General features: G+C 46.2%; 1 protein-coding gene across 1 annotated transcript in view; it reads left to right on the top strand.

The window, feature by feature from the left end:
• The first annotated feature begins 6,502 nt into the window (after nucleotides 1–6,502).
• The window catches only part of KIF7 (kinesin family member 7), a 216,779-nt gene continuing 205,578 nt past the window's right edge, over nucleotides 6,503–17,703 (top strand). Inside the window, exon 1 of the mRNA XM_063925793.1 lies at nucleotides 6,503–6,659. The gene's annotated coding sequence lies outside the window, so the exon portion shown is untranslated. The remainder of the gene's footprint in view (nucleotides 6,660–17,703) is intronic.

Below are 17,703 nucleotides of genomic sequence, written 5' to 3'. Positions count from 1 at the left end.
GAGGAAGCAGCCCGCTTAGATGACCCAGAGACACAAGAGTGACCTGGAGTAGATTTTTGCCTGACCAAATTTTCCGCCCAAGGCGGATTAACCATAAGGATAATTTGTGGCTGTAATGGCACAGGTGGTCCCATAGGGGGGTGTAAGGCGTTCCACCAGAGTACCCAGTAGGTTTGTGAACACAGCTCAGGGTGGCTCCTGATTGGTTACAGGAGCTGCTGACTGACTGGAAGATGTATGACACATAATACACAGACCATCATACACAGCTTCCCCCTCTGGTAAATCTTTGGCGCATGCTCTGCATAATGCAGAGATTGTACACAAATGTAACAACAGAGCGACTTAGTACGATAAAGCCAGAGTACAATACCTGCGAATAAATCCGTTACTATGTGAATGTAGACACAGTACACATGTGAATGTAGACCACTGTTTTTATGGGTATTTAAGCCCTCAGTACTGATAAATGTCTATGTGTGTATGATACATGTTAAACTGCTGCTCTATCTTAATAGTGAGACTACTAGTGCCAGCTGCCGTGTGTGATACGTGCTTGCTAGCAGCACGGCTACTCTACGAGCGGCTGCACTTTAGGTACCTTTACACCGCTAATTGATACCTGAGAACAGGATCCGTATGGTTGTGGGCTGCGCCTATTGAGCACACCATAGTCCGGACATATCTGTTCTGACCGCGAGAGCCGGGAGACACCGGCCGCGGTCAGTCGGATTATTGTTAACAATGGCCCTCATTCCGAGTTGTTCGCTCGGTATTTTTCATCGCATCGCAGTGAAAATCCGCTTAGTACGCATGCGCAATGTTCGCACTGCGACTGCGCCAAGTAACTTTACTATGAAGAAAGTATTTTTACTCACGGCTTTTTCTTCGCTCCGGCGATCGTAATGTGATTGACAGGAAATGGGTGTTACTGGGCGGATACACGGCGTTTCAGGGGCGTGTGGCTGAAAACGCTACCGTTTCCGGAAAAAACGCAGGAGTGGCCGGGGAAACGGTGGGAGTGCCTGGGCGAACGCTGGGTGTGTTTGTGACGTCAACCAGGAACGACAAGCACTGAAATGATCGCACAGGCAGAGTAAGTCTGGAGCTACTCTGAAACTGCTAACTCGTTTGTAATCGCAATATTGCGCGTACGTCGGTCGCAATTTTAAGAAGCTAAGATTCACTCCCAGTAGGCGGCGGCTTAGCGTGTGTAACTCTGCTACATTCGCCTTGCGAGCGAACAACTCGGAATGAGGGCCAATATACAACCCATCTCTATATATTTCTTACAGTGGCAGCCGGGAGACGCCGGCTGCAATTCACAAGATCAAGGTGTCAGGGGATTTTTTATATCCATATTAAAACTGTCAGTGCTGGGAGACGCTGGCTGCAATTAGCTAAATACCTGGCGTCAGGGTATATTATATATTAGAGACAGTGGATGCTGGTTTATGCCGCTTTATCATTAGATCATCACTGTCAGGGCACACTAATTCAGTTTATTCTTAAAAACGTGGGTGCAGGTTAAATATCTGCTGTGCCTAGTGAGACTTTCGCTGCCCGCTGCTTGAATATATTCTTAATATAGACCAGATATTATATATGTCATCTCAGTTACTTCGGATTATACTTGCACTTGACAGTTTAGCCCAAAAGATAGTGAATCCATAGGGTTATTCTTTATATGTCCCCTATATAATTATTTAGACTATATAATGGATTTTGGATCTTTAGTATCCAATTATTAACATCGATGGGGATGTTTAATACTAGATATACAAAGAACTACTGTGTATAATATGTGAAGTCTCACTATTCATCATTTATTGATTGAATCCAGCAGCTTATTTATTTATCTATTACTCTCTGTGTGTGTATCCTCGAATATTTATTAAATAATTCAAACATACAATTGTGGTATATAATACCATGTTAGGAGATGGATGTGTGTTATGCCTCAATGATATTTAGATGCCACATATACTCCATGTCATTCTGTGAGGAGAATCAGGCATAAATGAATGAGGTTATTATAGTAAATTGATACAAACACATTCTCTCTTTAACACAAGTTGCTACAGTATTGTAATAACTGTAGCAGTATCTGATGGAACCACAGAAATAAGTGACACACTCTTCATTGGAAGAATAAATACTACACACATTTATACAGTGGTTTAGCTTTTTAATATCACAGATACTTAGTACACTTTGTTATATATTTTTTCATTTTTTATTTTTATTATTATTTATTTTTTTCACTTGCACATATTTCGTAAGCTTTAACGTATACCAATAAAAGTTATATTTTAATCTATTATTGGTCATCTCCCCTGGTGGGGCATTGACTTTAAGCAAATATTAGTGTATCCGCTTCTGAGTGTGCCCTAGTAAGGAATACCTTCTCTCTCTTTAGTTATACTATATAAAGACATATAGAAGACATATAGAATACTTAAGTGTTTGTAAAGTCACAGTGCTGTATACAGGCGGCTTTACAAGGGAGTCCTTGCCCTGCAGTCTTGGAGACCAGCCGCTACTATGCTTATAAAATGGTGCCTAGAGTCTCAGTCAGGGAGTGAGGGAGAGTGTGAGGCAGCTCCAGGGCGGGAAAATCTGCAGTAGATGGTGCCCTGGGCCAGGGAGAGGCTACAGGTCAAGCGTCGGCTCCCGTATGCTGGACTTCCACCTCAGGTACTAGCGTGCCTTATTAAATGGGGCGTTAGTGCACCCGACCTGTGCTCTATCGCCCTGGTAGTCTAGTGTGGTCCCTGCTCGGTGACAGTGTCCACGCCAGCGTCGCGACCCGTCTCCCTAGGTTGCAGATGGAACGCGATTTAATGGTGGGTCCCGACTGGGGGACCCTCTTACCTCCTCCCCATAGCAGCCACGCGAACCAGGAGTGCGACTATGGCCATGTGCGTAAAGCCAGAGCGTCTCCGCCGTAAGTACCCAGGAACAGGAGTATGTGACGCCGCTTGGGAGGTGATGGAGCTGCAGCGCTGAAGTGTCACCATGACATACAACTCTGACAACCAAGTTTTGAATACATTTTCTGTCAGAAAAAGCTTTTCCAGAGCTGTCCAGTGCAGCACACTGTTAAGTGACCCGCTACTGCAGACACCAACTGAAACTGAGCTCACAGTGCCTGGAGGTGGGGTTATAGAGGAGGCCCCAATGCATCCTGGGACAGCCTAAAGCTTTAGCCTGTTGGTGCCTCTGGATCAAGATCTACTCTACACCTTGATTTTTCCCTGTGGAAACCAATGTAACCTGCTGCAGACATGATAATAAAACTGTGTGCAAATAGGGTGTTATGGCATGCACCCAAATTAATGTAAATAGACAGACATACAGAAGTTCTTAATGTTGCATACCCGGTGTGGAGATTGGAGACCCTAGGTGTGAAAAAGCATTCCAACACAACGTCAACCGAATTTAACAATCTCGATCAATTTTTTGTCTGAATCTGTAATCTGTGCACCGCGTAAATTGCAAATTTATTTATTCAATCATATTCAAAACTCCAAATTTCCCCAATTAATTGCTGATGTATGGGGGGGTCTTAAAACAGTTTGGGTTTGTGGAATCATTGGGTTATTGGGAAATCAAACGCTTGTGATCCCAGTCCCTGATGGAAGTTTATGGGGTGTATTCAATGCTTGTCGGATCCTTTCTGACAGAAAGGATCCGACAATGCAGTATTCAATTAGCGGGCAAATCTGACAGGATTTGGCTGTTCCTGACAATGCCAATCCGACTTTTTTTTTAAGTCGGATTGACATTGTCGGAAATGGGGCTAAAATCTGTCGGATTTGGCCACGAATCCGACAAAACACATTAAGCCACCGACAGGGCCGGATTAAGCCTTGGGTGTGCCTGGGGCACATAAGACAGGGGGGCCCTAGGGAAGTGTGGTGTGGGGGGGGGGGGGGGGGGGGGAATTAGATGCATTAGATTATGTGCATACCTTCCAACATATCTCCCAACACAATATAATACTGTATACTGTACAACATTGTTCTTAAATTTAATATATACAATGAGTGTATATTACATTTAAAACAATGTTGTACAGTGTAATAGATTTAAACTAATAGTTTAATAATGCCTGGGTACAGGTTTTAGCTCCATGTAATTGAAAAACAACTATTTTATAACATTGTCTTGTAGTCGAACAAAGACAACTTAAACGACCTTAAAATATACATAGAAAAATAAAATCTATAATTCATCTTGTCACATGCAAGAATAGCATCAGCCTCTGTATTACTTACACACTGGGACAGGGCTCAGGAGGTCTCTCTAGAACCTCATTAGATAACAAGTTACACAGGACTCAGACACCCAAGCAGGAAGGTGGAGAAGCTGAGATTCTTGTGTTACAGCTCACTCCACCTTCCTATCTGTCCTCTGGTCATAAAGTTCCATCGGTAGCTCATGAAACATGATGCTCCTGGGTCTCTGCCTGCACTGCATACTGTTCTGCTCACATTCTGGTTGTCTGATTCTGTTGCTACATAAGAGGGAAAGCTAGTAACGTCAGTGTACTCTGGCTGTGGGGCCACTGACAAAGGGGGGCCCGTGGTACAGTATGCCCTGTGACCCCCTCTTAATCTGGCTATGTCCGCCGATCCACGTGCTTTCTGACAAGTAGGATTTTCTGACTTGTTGGATAAACGGGAGTATGATTGAATAAGTCGAATCCCGTTAATCCGACAAGTCGGGAAATCCGACTTGAATTGAATACACCCCTATGTATTACACCTAAAGTGATGCCAGTTGACCACCCTCTGTAAGTGTCAATTTTGCGGCCCAAGACTATTTAACCCTTGCAAAACTACAGCTACTTATTCAAAATGGTAACATACGGTGCTTATGCCCACTTTACCAGCCTATTTCATGCCCAAAACTTGCTTGGCCCAGGCAAAGTACAAGTGGGTCATATGTAATTTCCCACCCTGTTGGTTTCAAGTGTCAAATTTGTGGCCCAAGTCCATTTAACCCTTGCAATACTACAGCTACTTATTGAAATCAATGAAATTATTACATGTGCCCACTTTGTTAGCCTGTTTCATGCCCCAAAGTTTGTTGGCACAGGCAAAATACAATTAAATTTGTGTAAGGGATAGGGAGGTAAATAACTAAGCCTTAGTGTCGGGCCACACATAGCGGCCAAGCGGGTCCCGCTGGCCGCAAGGAGACTGCAAATGGGCCCACACATGTGCGGTCGGACCGGAGGACAGGACAGCGGGATTTCAGTTTGAACACATACATTTCAATGTATGTGTTCACAGTGCGGCTGTGCCGCAGTGTGTTCTACTGAAACTCTGCGTGTCACTGGTTGCATCCTGTTCTGCGGGATCCCGCAGAAAAAGATCCGTGTGCACACAGAACCCCCCTCCCGGCCAAGCAGTTAAAGTACCAGTCAATCAGCTCCTAACTGCCATGTCACACGCTGGGTTTGAAAAATGACAGGAGCTGGTTGGCTGTTACTTTAACTCCATCTGTTCCGTTTAGTACATTGGGGGTCATTCCGAGTTGTTCACTCGCTAGCTGCTTTTAGCAGCCGTGCAAACGCTAAGCCGTCGCCCTCTGGGAGTGTATTTTAGCTTAGCAGAAGTGCGAACGGAAGGATCGCAGCGCTGCTGCAAAAAAGATTGTGCAGTTTCTGAGTAGCTCCAGACCTACTCCTAGCTTGCGATCACTTCAGACTATTTAGTTCCTGTTTTGACGTCACGAACACACCCTGCGTTCGCACAGCCATGCCTGCGTTTCCCCAGGCACGCCTCCGTTTGTATCTGACACGCCTGCGTTTTTCTACACACTCCCCGAAAACGGTCAATTACCTCCCAGAAACACCCACTTCCTGTCAATTACTCTGCGGCCAGTAGTGCGACTGAAAAGCGTCGCTAGACCTTGTGTGATACTGCATCGGCTATTGTGATAGTACGTCGCTCGTGCGCATTGCGCCGCATACGCATGCGCAGAAGTGCCGCTTTTTTGCCTAATTGCTGCGCTGCGAACGAAAACAGCTAGCGAACAGCTAGGAATGACCCCCATAGTCTACATGATTTTTGTTTATACAGTGTTAACTGAGTGATCCAACTTGATTTAATTATCTGGGGGAGATTCAAATGTTTGAAAAGTCAGTTGGGTGTCTGTTTTTTCCTATCTAATAGACAGGAAAATACAGACACCCAACCGACTTTTCACACATTTGAATTCCCCCCTTTGAATACAAAATGTTCTGAATAAGAAGCATGAGCACGAGGCCAAATAAGAAGCTAAAACTTCAGCCTCGTTCTACTAGCTAAATCTTTAAGCACGACTCAGTCTAGAGCCACAAGTGACATTAGCCTGAATGAGAGAGGATACACCGATAATACAGCGCCGGGCACTCAGTCACTGTGATTGGCCAGTGCTGCAGGGAACTGTATAGCGCTCCCTATCTGTTTCCGCCCGGACGAGTAATCTGTTTGCAAACAGACAGGGGGCGCTGCTGAGCAGAGCACCTCTCCCCGGACGCAGTAGTGATGGGAGGATGCTGGAGCCTTGGTCCCCTTTAGTGATGGCCGCCATTGTTTAGGATCCCCCCGAAGCGGTATATCGGGGGTCACGCTGAGTGCTGTGCGGCCCGAGGGCTACCGCTGCCGGTATATATCTGTCTGTATGTGTCTGCTAGTGTAGGGAGTGATGCTGGGCGCAGTGCTGAGCTCCCACATGGACTGTGCAGGATTCTGCAGCCAATCACAAGTTATCATTAGTTGCAGAGCTCTCTCTAAACTATCATTACTACTGAGATCGATATGTTACTGGGGATCTGTGATGACAGCGATATGTCCATTATATTAATGCAGTGAGTTAGGTGCATGAATATATAATGCATGTATGATAATCATAGTAGGCTTGCATGCTCTGTCTGTATCTTGCAAGTTCTGATATTCATAAAAACGCCTCAGTGTTGGGATTATTAAATATAATTCATTGTTAAAATGAAATGTAAATATGCTTACTGAAAATAATAATGGCAGCACCTGTGTAGAACATGTATGTAAGAGAACATGTAGTAACATAGGGTGTTGATATAACCCCCAGGCGCTAGCTCATCTATTGTTGTATATTTCTTTATTTAGTTCAGGGATGGGGAACCTTCGGCCCTCCAGCTGTTGTTGAACTACACATACCAGCATGCCTTGCTACAGGTTTGCTATTTGGCTATGCAAAAACTGTTGCAGGGCATGCTGGGATGTGTAGTTCAACAACAGCTGAAGGTACGAAGGTTCCCCATTCCTGATTTAGTTCCTCCTAGCAAGGAACTTAGGTGAATTTAGGTTGCCAGTCAATAAATACTCCTAATAACGACACTAATTCTTCCTAAATAGCGCAGAGAGAGAGTATTGTTTTGATGTTATTACACATGTTTATATTTTTTGCCATCTTACATTTTAGGGATTGCAGACTTATGACTGAATAAATACATTTCCTTTGTTCTGAAATAGTTTGGTTAAAATTGAAAACAATCCCTTAAATGAGACTTCACGCTGGAGACATCATCTGATAGTGTGTGTATTATACTGACTCATTCATGACACCGCTCAAAAGTGATTGGTACTGTATATTTCTCTGACGTCCTAGTGGATGCTGGGAACTCCGTAAGGACCATGGGGAATAGCGGCTCCGCAGGAGACTGGGCACATCTAAAGAAAGCTTTAGGATCACCTGGTGTGCACTGGCTCCTCCCCCTATGACCCTCCTCCAAGCCTCAGTTAGATTTCTGTGCCCGACGAGAAGGGTGCACACTAGGGGCTCTCCTGAGCTCTTTGTGAAAGTTTTAGTTTAGGTTTATTATTTTCAGTGAGACCTGCTGGCAACAGGCTCACTGCATCGAGGGACTAAGGGGAGAAGAAGCGAACTCACCTGCGTGCAGAGTGGATTGGGCTTCTTAGGCTACTGGACATTAGCTCCAGAGGGACGATCACAGGTTCAGCCTGGATGGGTCACCGGAGCCGCGCCGCCGTCCCCCTTACAGAGCCAGAAGAGCGAAGAGGTCCGGAAAAATCGGCGGCAGAAGACGATCCTGTCTTCAGATAAGGTAGCGCACAGCACCGCAGCTGTGCGCCATTGCTCTCAGCACACTTCACACTCCGGTCACTGAGGGTGCAGGGCGCTGGGGGGGGCAGCGCCCTGAGACGCAATAAATCGATAAAAAAACCTTATATGGCTAAAATAAATGCATCACATATAACTCCTGGGCTATATGGATGCATTTAACCCCTGCCAAAACATACAGAAAAAGGATGATAAGGACGCCGAGAAAGGGGCGGAGCCTATCTCCTCAGCACACTGGCGCCATTTTCCCTCACAGCTCAGTTGGAGGGAAGCTCCCTGGCTCTCCCCTGCAGTCACTACACTACAGAAAGGGGTTAAAAAAGAGAGGGGGGCACAAATTAGGCGCAGTATATAACAATACAGCAGCTATAAAGGGAAAAACACTTATATAAGGTTATCCCTGTATATATATAGCGCTCTGGTGTGTGCTGGCAAACTCTCCCTCTGTCTCCCCAAAGGGCTAGTGGGGTCCTGTCCTCTATCAGAGCATTCCCTGTGTGTGTGCTGTGTGTCGGTACGTTGGTGTCGACATGTATGAGGAGAAAAATGATGAGGAGACGGAGTAGAGTGTCTGAAATTGTGTTGTCACCCCCTAGGGGGTCGACACCTGAGTGGATGTACTGTTGAAATTGCGTGACAGTGTCAGCTTTGTATAAAAGACAGTGGTTGACATGAGACAGCCGGCTACTCAGCTTGTGCATGTCCAGACGTCTCATACAAGATACAGACGCCGACAGGGGTACTGACTCCTGTGTCGACGGTGAAGAGACAACCGTGATTTCCAATAGGGCCACACATTGCATGATTGAGGCAATGGAAAAAGTTTACACTTTTCTGATAATATGAATACCACAAAAAAAAAGGGGTATTATGTTTGGTGAGGAAAAACTTCCTGTAGTTTTCCTGAATCTGAGAAATAAAATGAGGTGTGTGATGATGCGTGGGTTTCCCCCCGATAACAATTGATATTTTCTAAAAAGTTATTGGCAGTATACCTTTTCCCGCCAGAGGTTAGGGTGCGTTGGGAAACACCCCCCTAGGGTGGATAAAGCGCTCACACGCTTGTAAAAACAAGGGCTCTACCCTCTCCTGAGATGGCCGCCCTTAAGGATCCTGCTGATAGAAAGCAGGAGCGTATCCTAAAATGTATTTACACACATACTGGTGTTATACTGCGACCAGCAATCGCCTCAGCCTGGATGTGCAGTGCTGGGTTGGCGTGGTCGGATTCCCTGACTGGAAATATGATATCCTAGATAAGGACAGTATATTATTGCCTATAGAGCAATTAAAAGATGCATTTCTATATATGCAGGATGCACAGCGGAATATTTGCCGACTGGCATCAAGTATAAGTGCGTTGTCCAATTATTCCAGTAAAGTGGTCAGGTGATGCGGATTCCAAACGGCATTTGGAAGTATTGCCTTAAAAGAGGGGATGTACCCCAGGTCGCCTCTCAAAATAAGACGCCGTATTATCAGGCGCAGTCCTGGCTGGCAAGCGGACAAAAGGGTTCCTCTTTTCTGCTCGTGACAGAGGGAGAGGAAAATGGCTGCAGAGATCAGCCAGTTCCAAGGAACAGAAACCCTTTTCCGCCGCTGCCAAGCCCTCAGTATGACGCTAGGGCTTTACAAATTCAGGCACGGTGGGGTCCCGTTCTCAATGAATTTCAGTGCGCAGTGGGCTCACTCGCAAGTAGACCCCTGGATCCTTCAGATAATATTTCAGGGGTACAAATTGGAATTCGAGACGTATTCCCCTCGCCGTTTCCAAAAGTCTGTTTTACCGACGTCTCCCGCTGACAGGGAGGCAGTTTTGGAAGCCATTCACAAGCTGTATTCCCAGCAGGTGATAATCAAGGTACCCCTCCTGCAACAGGGAACGGGGTATTATTCCACACTATTGTGGTACCGAAGCCAGACGGCTCGGTGAGACCGATTTTAAAATCTAAAATCTAAAATCTTTGAACACTTGCATACAGAGGTTCAAATTCAAAATTGAGTCACTCAGAGCAGTGATTGCAAACCTGGAAGAAGGGGACTACATGATGTCTCGGGACATCAAGGAGGCTTACCTTCATGTCAAAATTTACCTTTCTCACCAAGGGTATTTCAGGTTATGGTACAGAACTGTATCAGTTCGGACGCTGCCGTAGGGATGGTCCACGGCACCCCGGGTCTTTACTGAAGTAATGACCGAAATGATGATATTCCTTCGAAGGAAGGGAATTTTAGTTATCCTTTACTTGGACGATTCCCTGATAAGGGTAAGATCCAGGGAACAGTTGGAGATCGGTGTAGCACTATATCAGGTAGTGTTGCGGCAGCACGATTGGATTTTCAATATTCCAAAATCGCAGCTGGTTCCGACGACTTGTCTTCTGTTCCTAGGGATGATTCTGGACATAGTCCAGAAAGAAGGTGCTTCTCCCGGAGGAGAAAGCCAGGGAGTTATCCGAGCTAGTCAGGAACCTCCTAAAACCGAACCAAGTCTCAGTGCACCAATGCACAAGGGTTCTGGGTAAAAATGGTGGCTTCCTACGAAGCAATCCCATTCGGCAGATTCCACGCACAGTGGAACCTTCTGGACAAATGGTCCGGGTCGCATCTTCAGATGCTTCAGCGGATAACCCTGTCACCAGGGACAAGGGTATCCCTCCTGTGGTGGTTGCAGAGTGCTCATCTTCTAGAGGGCCGCAGATTCGGCATTCGGGACTGGGTCCTGGTGGCCACGGATGCCAGCCTGCGAGGCTGGGGAGCAGTCACACAGGGAAGGAATTTCCAGGGCTTATGGTCAAGCCTGGAGACATCTCTTCATATAAACATTCTGGAACTAAGGGCCATTTACAATGCCCTAAGTCAAGCGAAACCCCTGCTTCAGGGTCAGGCGGTATTGATCCAATCGGACAACATCACGTCAGTCGCCCACGTAAACAGACAGGGTGGCACGAGAAGCAGGAGGGCAATGGCAGAAGCTGCAAGGATTTTCGCTGGGCGGAAAATCATGTGATAGCACTGTCAGCAGTGTTCATTCCGGGAGTGGACAACTGGGAAGCAGACTTCCTCAGCAGACACAACCTTCACCCGGGAGAGTGGGGACTTCACCCAGAAGTCTTCCACCTGATTGTAAACCGTTGGGAAAAACAAAAGGTGGACATAATGGCGTCCCGTCTAAACAAAAAACTAGACAGATATTGCGCCAGGTCAAGGGACCCTCAGGCAATAGCGGTGGACGCTCTGGTAACACCGTGGGTGTACCAGTCAGTGTATGTGTTCCCTCCTCTGCCCCTCATACCAAAAGTACTGAGAATCATAAGAAGGAGAGGAGTAAGAACTATACTCGTGGTTCCGGATTGGCCAAGAAGGACTTGGTATCCGGAACTTCAAGAGATGCTCACGGACGAACCGTGGCCTCTACCTCTAAGAAAGGACCTGCTCCAGCAAGGGCCTTGTCTGTTCCAAGACTTACCGCGGCTGCGTTTGACGGCATGGCGGTTGAACGCCGGATCCTGAAGATCCCTACCCTGGTCAAGGCCAGGAAAGACGTAACCGCAAAACATTATCACCGCATTTGGCGAAAATATGTTGCGTGGGGTGAGGCCAAGAAGGCCCCTACAGAGGAATTTCAACTGGGTCGTTTCCTCCATTTCCTGCAAACAGGACTGTCTATGGGCCTAAAATTAGGGTCCATTAAGGTTCAAATTTCGGCCCTGTCGATTTTCTTCCAAAAAGAACTGGCTTCAGTGCCTGAAGTTCAGACATTTGTAAAAGGGGTACTGCATATACAGTCTCCTTTTGTGCCTCCAGTGGCACCTTGGGGATCTCAATGTTGTGTTGAGTTTCCTAAAGTCACATTGGTTTGAACCACTCACCACTGTGGACTTAAAATATCTCACATGGAAGTGACGAGTTAGCCCTGGTTTCAGCCAGGCGGGTGTCAGAATTGGCGGCTTTATCATATAAAAGCCCTTACTTAATATTTCATTCTGAAAGGGCAGAATTGAGGACTCGTCCTCAAATTTTCTACCTAAGGTGGTTTCTGCATTTCACATGAACCAACCTATTGTGGTACCTGCGGCTACTAAGGACTTGGAGGATTCCAAGTTGCTTGACGTGGTCAGGACCCTGAAAATACATGTTTCCAGGACGGCTGGAGTCAGAAAATCTGACTCGCTGTTTATCCTGTATGCACCCAACAAACTGGGTGCTCCTGCTTCTAAGCAGACGATTGCTCGTTGGATTTGTAGTACAATTCAGCTTGCACATTCTGTGGCAGGCCTGCCACAGCCAAAAATCTTAAAATGCCCACTCCACAAGGAAGGTGGGCTCATCTTGGGCAGCTGCCCGAGGGGTCTCGGCTTTACAACTTTGCCGAGCAGTTACTTGGTCAGGAGCAAATACGTTTGTAAAATTCTACAAATTTGATATCTTGGCTGAGGAGGACCTGGAGTTCTCTCATTCGGTGCTGCAGAGTCATCCGCACTCTCCCGCCCGTTTGGGAGCTTTGGTATAATCCCCATGGTCCTTACGGAGTTCCCAGCATCCACTAGGACGTCAGAGAAAATAAGAATTTACTTACCGATAATTCTATTTCTCGTAGTCCGTAGTGGATGCTGGGCGCCCATCCCAAGTGCGGATTGTCTGCAATACTGGTACATAATTATTGTTACCAAAAAAATTCGGGTTATTGTTGTAGTGAGCCATCTTTTCTAGAGGCTCCTCTATTATCATGCTGTTAACTGGGTTCAGATCACAAGTTGTACAGTGTGATTGGTGTGGCTGGTATGAGTCTTACCCGGGATTCAAAATCCTTCCTTATTGTGTACGCTCGTCCGGGCACAGTATCCTAACTGAGGCTTGGAGGAGGGTCATAGGGGGAGGAGCCAGTGCACACCAGGTGATCCTAAAGCTTTCTTTAGATGTGCCCAGTCTCCTGCGGAGCCGCTATTCCCCATGGTCCTTACGGAGTTCCCAGCATCCACTACGGACTACGAGAAATAGAATTATCGGTAAGTAAATTCTTATTTTTGACAGCAAACTTCTGATAGACTATGTTTATCTTTTTCATCAAACCCCCCCCCCCCCCCCCCAAAAAAAAAAATAATACAAACAAAAAACCCCAGTGTTCCCAGTGTTTTATGTAAAATAGTGAAGGAAAAAACAAGAGCAATCTGTTACATTTTGCACAGCTGTTATTAGTTCAGTTTATTTATTGATCAAAGTCATTGACTTGAGATATGGGATATACTTTCATGGTTATCTGGCTGTTTTCTATGTACAATTTATGAAAGCTATTCAGAGTACAGAGAAGTGTAATGACATACTACACACTGGTGACATACAATTTCCGTTAAGCTTTGGGGTTTTAGTTCGGCTGTGTCGAGAAAATGCAGCAAGTTTGTTTTCATCTGCAAAAGTATATATGCTCCCACTTATAATACTTTATATAAATATACAGATAATAAAGGTCAGTTGCTGGGATAAGCTAAGGCCATGTTTTTTTTTTCTTTCCCAAAAGATTGTGCTGACATAAAACAAAGATAAGCCATACATGTAGCACTGGTGCGTTTAAGTTCTTCCACATTAAACTGCACATACAGAGACCGCCATTCTGACCTTATATGCACCAGAATGCGGCGTACCATTTGTGGCCCCGCACCAGTGTTACGATCTCCTAGTGAATTGATATGCTGCTTCCTCGTGGATTGTGGTTTTAGCCTGGCTACCTTCACTGTGTGTGTGTGTTTGATGAGGGCAATTTATGATAAAAGATTATACTTTTGTGGAAGTAATGTGTGTTTTGTGGATTTTTACATTTCGGTCTTTAGCCTCATGTTCCCCAGTAACACAAAAATGGTTCTGTAAGCTCAGTAAAAGAAGAAAATAAGTTATCGGGTTATTAATATATAATAAAAGGCTAACACTGCTCCTCACTTCTATGGGGGGAATTCAAGTGTTTTGCTCGTCAGAAGGCACTAGATGGCGACCGACGGAGCAATTCAGGTGTTCGGGTGCGCACATTATTGTTAGTTGTTCCGTCATTTTGAGGACCTGGTAACTAGTCACTCCATAATTTGTTCACTAGGCTGCACGTTTCTGGGGATATCTATATTACAGGAAAAAGGTAAGGAACAGGGATCAGTTTCTCTGGGTGCACTCAATTCTATTCACATAAACAATGTATCTTTATTGATAGGTTTCTTTATTAACACTATAATACATTACCAATACCCACATGGAATGAATGTACTTTAATTTGTGTCCCATATGAAGTATTATTATGACCTATGGGGGTCAGTCTCACCCGATCCCACGCTGCAGTTTATTGCGATCGGGTCAGAACGGCGCATGCCTGATTGACAGGCAGAGGCGGTCGCTGGGCGTGGGGGTCGGAATGGCGGCTGTTGGCCGCCGTTTCGTGGGCACTGTCCAACCAACGCAGGCGTGGCCGGACTGAACGGGGCGGGCCACACCGGCTGCGTGACATCACACGCAGCTGCTGCGGGCCGGGGAGCGATGAGTAGCTCCTGGCCAGCACGCTAAAGCTGCGCTGGTCGGGAGCTACTCTTGAAGTGCAAAGGCATCGCCGCTGTGCGATGCCTTTGCACTTCCGTGGGGGGGGGGGGGGCGGCGGCGGCACTGACATGCGGGGTGGGATAGCCCTGTGCTGGACGTCCCCCCGCATGTCAGTGTGAATGATCATAGCTGTGCTAAATTTAGCACAGCTACGATCATCTCGGAATGACAAGGTCATAGAAAGCGAAATATATAAAAACAATGAAAGAATTAATAAATATGATAAAGAAAAAATGAACAAAAAAGGAAAGACTATTTTTTGTACTGATGAAAAATAATAAAAAGATATTAAGATCGCCGTGTGCCGTCTGTTATTTCTTTAATATATATATTATATCTGTGGGGTATGTTCCACTTCCTTATAACTTAGAACATAGTAATTCAAGTATATATATATATTGTAGACTGTAAACTATACCAATGTTCTATTCCTATGGTACACCTATCGCAACACTTCTCAAAATTATGATATGCAGTATCGGCTTTAATAAGCCTTGAGTGGTGTTGTATAGTGAATTACCTATTGAGGAAAATAATTCCTACAAGTTACACAATATCTGTGCTCATGTGCAGCTGTTCTGTTAAGTAATACAGTCCTAGCTAGTGATAATAAGAATTTACTCACCGGTAATTCTATTTCTCGTAGTCCGTAGTGGATGCTGGGAACTCCGTAAGGACCATGGGGAATAGCGGCTCAGCAGGAGTCTGGGCACAACTAAAAGAATGCTTTTAGACTACCTGGTGTGCACTGGCTCCTCCCACTATGACCCTCCTCCAAGCCTCAGTTAGGATACTGTGCCCGGAAGAGCTGACACAATAAGGAAGGATTTTGAATCCCGGGTAAGACTCATACCAGCCACACCAATCACACCGTATAACTCGTGATACCATATCCAGTTAACAGTATGAAACATAACTGAGCCTCTCAACAGATGGCTCATAACAATAACCCTTTAGTGAACAATAACTATGTACAAGTATTGCAGACAATCCGCACTTGGGACGGGCGCCCAGCATCCACTACGGACTACGAGAAATAGAATTACCGGTGAGTAAATTCTTATTTTCTCTGACGTCCTAGTGGATGCTGGGAACTCCGTAAGGACCATGGGGATTATACCAAAGCTCCCAAACGGGCGGGAGAGTGCGGATGACTCTGCAGCACCGAATGAGAGAACTCAAGGTCCTCCTCAGCCAGGGTATCAAATTTGTAGAATTTCGCAAACGTGTTTGCCCCTGACCAAGTAGCAGCTCGGCAAAGTTGTAAAGCCGAGACCCCTCGGGCAGCCGCCCAAGATGAGCCCACATTCCTTGTAGAATGGGCTTTAACTGATTTAGGATGCGGCAGTCCAGCCGCAGAATGCGCCAGCTGAATTGTGCTACAAATCCAGCGAGCAATAGTCTGCTTAGAAGTAGGAGCACCCAGTTTGTTGGGTGCATACAGGATAAATAGCGAGTCAGTTTTCCTGACTCCAGCTGTCCTTGAAACATAAATTTTCAAGGCCCTGACTACGTCCAGTAACTTGGAATCCTCCAAGTCGCTAGTAGCCGTAGGCACTACAATAGGTTGGTTCCAATGAAAAGCAGATACCACCTTAGGGAGAAACTGGGGACGAGTCCTCAATTCTGCCCTATCCATATGGAAAATCAGATAAGGGCTTTTAAATGACAAAGCCGCCAATTCTGATACACGCCTGGCCGAAGCCAAGGCCAATAACATGACCACTTTCCACGTGAGATATTTTAGATCCACGGTCTTTAGTGGCTCAAACCAATGTGATTTTAGGAAATTCAACACCACGTTGAGATCCCAGGGTGCCACTGGAGGCACAAAAGGGGGCTGAATATGCAGCACCCCTTTTACAAATGTCTGAACTTCAGGTAGTGAAGCTAGTTCTTTTTGGAAGAAAATCGACAGAGCCGATATCTGTACCTTAATGGAGCCTAATTTTAGGCCCATAGTCACTCCTGCCTGTAGGAAGTGCAGAAATCGACCCAGCTGAAATTCCTCTGTTGGGGCCTTATTGGCCTCACACCAAGCAACATATTTCCGCCATATGCGGTGATAATGTTTTACAGTTACATCTTTCCTGGCTTTAATCAGCGTAGGAATGACATCCTCCGGAATGCCCTTTTCCTTTAGGATCCGGCGTTCAACCGCCATGCCGTCAAACGCAGCTGCGTTAAGTCTTGGAACAGACATGGCCCCTGCTGCAGCAGGTCCTGTCTAAGCGGCAGAGGCCATGGGTCCTCTGATATCATCTCTTGAAGTTCCGGGTACCAAGCTCTTCTTGGCCAATCCGGAACCACGAGTATTGTCCTTACTCCTCGTTTTCTTATTATTCTCAGTACCTTTGGTATGAGAGGCAGAGAAGGGAACACATAAACTGACTGGTACACCCACGGTGTCACTAGAGCATCCACCGCTATCGCCTGAGGGTCCCTTGACCTGGCGCAATATCTCTCTAGTTTTTTGTTTAGGCGGGACGCCATCATGTCCACCTGTGGCCGTTCCCAACGATTTACAATCAGTGTGAAGACTTCTGGATGAAGTCCCCACTCTCCCGGGTGGAGGTCGTGTCTGCTGAGGAAGTCTGCTTCCCAGTTGTCCACTCCCGGGATGAACACTGCTGACAGTGCTAGCACGTGATTTTCCGCCCATCGGAGAATCCTTGTGGCTTCTGCCATTGCCGTCCTGCTTCTTGTGCCGCCCTGTCGGTTTACATGGGCGACCGCCGTGATGTTGTCTGACTGGATCAGTACCGGCTGGTGTAGAAGCAGGGGTTTTGCCTGACTTAGGGCATTGTAAATGGCCCTTAGTTCCAGAATATTTATGTGTAGGGAAGTCTCCTGACTCGACCATAGTCCTTGGAAGTTTCTTCCCTGTGTGACTGCCCCCTAGCCTCGAAGGCTGGCATCCGTGGTCACCAGGACCCAGTCCTGTATGCCGAATCTGCGGCCCTCTAGGAGATGAGCACTCTGCAGCCACCACAGCAGAGACACCCTGGTTCT

This window comes from Pseudophryne corroboree, chromosome 6 (genome assembly GCF_028390025.1).
Source record: "Pseudophryne corroboree isolate aPseCor3 chromosome 6, aPseCor3.hap2, whole genome shotgun sequence".
NCBI classification, from domain to species: domain Eukaryota; kingdom Metazoa; phylum Chordata; class Amphibia; order Anura; family Myobatrachidae; genus Pseudophryne; species Pseudophryne corroboree.
Note: the sequence above shows the minus strand (reverse complement) of the source record. Positions and strands in the feature narration are given on the sequence as shown.